This window comes from Salarias fasciatus, unplaced genomic scaffold (assembly GCF_902148845.1).
Source record: "Salarias fasciatus unplaced genomic scaffold, fSalaFa1.1, whole genome shotgun sequence".
Classification (NCBI taxonomy): Eukaryota; Metazoa; Chordata; class Actinopteri; order Blenniiformes; family Blenniidae; genus Salarias; species Salarias fasciatus.
The window spans coordinates 782,453-784,394 of NW_021941382.1; positions in this window are offsets into that span (position 1 = coordinate 782,453).

Below are 1,942 nucleotides of genomic sequence, written 5' to 3' on the forward strand. Positions count from 1 at the left end.
CGGTGGAGGAGGGATTCCCAGCGTAGACAAATAAAATACTGCAGTCAACATGTGCTGTAGTTAAAGTCTTTTAATCTCAAAAACTACTTAAACAGTTACAGTTTTAAAACTCGGCTGAGTCGCAGTATCAGAGTAAATGAATTCATCACTCTCCTCCTCTGGAAGTGAATGTCTCACTCAGCTTGAAGCTTTCTCTACAAGAAACCTACAAATGATTAAAGAAGTGGTTAAATTTTAACGTCGCCCATTATCAACACTGTGGACACCAGGGGTGCTCAAGCTGCGGCTCTGGGCCCACATGCGGCTCTTTGGCTCTGCTGCTGTGGCTCCCTGAAGCTTTTACTACATCAAACCTATAAAAACATTTTATTATAGTTTTAGCTGGGTTTACACGCCAGTCATTTTCAAAAAGACCTTCGTTTCTTGGATTTCAACAATACTTAATATCTGCTAAATGACTGGAATTTATTAAACTGAAAGCTTAAAAAGTTAAAAATACAAAAAAAAAAAAAACACTGTGTAGAAAAGAAATGTAAATAATTAAAATGGTTAAATGTTCTTCCTTCCTGGCCGTGAGACTTGATAACCTCCTGTTAGTAGTGTTTGATGAGTTTTGGTTAATTCCATCTTTTCTGCCACAGCTCCAGTAAAGCCCTGTTCATACTCATATTTATTTTTTATTCCATCTTATCTGATGTTCAGCTTTCCTTCTCTTTATTCTGTGTGGATCATTGCTTAAACGAAGAATAAAGTTTTCTGAAAAATGCTGAAAAAGAAGGATGGAACATAGAATCAGGGACAAAACAGCTGGAAATATCCTGAAGCGTTTGTCAAATCTGAGATTTGGAAGCTTTGTCCTCGTGTTGAAGGCTGAATGAGTTCAGGTTAATTTAATTAGGCGTAAATATCACACACACGGCTCCTTCTGCAGACCTTCAGGAAGGCCGCCGCTCAAACGGCTGCATTTTCAGAGACGACGACCGCCGCTGTCATGTAAACAGCCTCCCAGAGCCCGAGCAAAGCTCTGGCTTTTCACACCTCGGCCTTCCTGTGGTCTGCCGGTTTCTCCCTGATTAGCATGGCTCCATAGCGATGCTAATGCTCGGCCTGCATTGTTTCCTGCCGCATGTGTGACGAGCAGCGGCGCCGCCTCGGCCGGGGCTTTATTCCACCTCTTTCATGTGAAACGTCGTCATGTCGCCTTTCAACCTGAGTGCAGCGATGAAGAGCCGATCCTTTCACCCAGTCGGCCCTCAGGTGTGACTCCATTGTCCTCAGAACATCATGAATACTGCCGGCCGTCGGCTGATTAGGGTTTCACGCCGCATGCTGGCTCGTCCTCATGATTGGATCATGCTGGAGGGTTTCAGCGGGTCGCTCCTCGGCCTCCACCCACACTGTGGCGGGTCTCCGTCCGTTTTGACCCCCAGCAGCAGAGCGTGTTGTCCGCTGGTATGAGGCCACGCCGTAACGACGCCATGTGTAGTCTGGAGACGGTGGAGACGTTTGGCTAGGGGCCGGGGCTCACGCCGTCACAACTGATCCAGAACTCTGGACAAAGTTCCCTCTGTGCAGTCATGAGACGTCATGAGGCTGAATGAAACCAGAAGAACCAGGGTCTGGTCTGGAGCTCAGAGTTCAGTTTATTTCAACTGAGCAGCATCAGAGAAGGAGACATGCTGACTTCAGGTCTGACACTGAGCCCAAGTGGTCCTGAACTTCCTGAGACCAGACCAGCCCAGCCCAGACCAGACCAGACCAGACCAGCCCAGCCCAGACCAGACCAGACCAGACCAGACCAGACCAGCCCAGACCAGACCAGCCCAGACCAGCCCAGACCAGCCCAGCCCAGACCAGACCAGCCCAGACCAGACCAGACCAGCCCAGACCAGACCAGACCAGACCAGACCAGACCAGCCCAGACCAGACCAGCCCAGCCCAG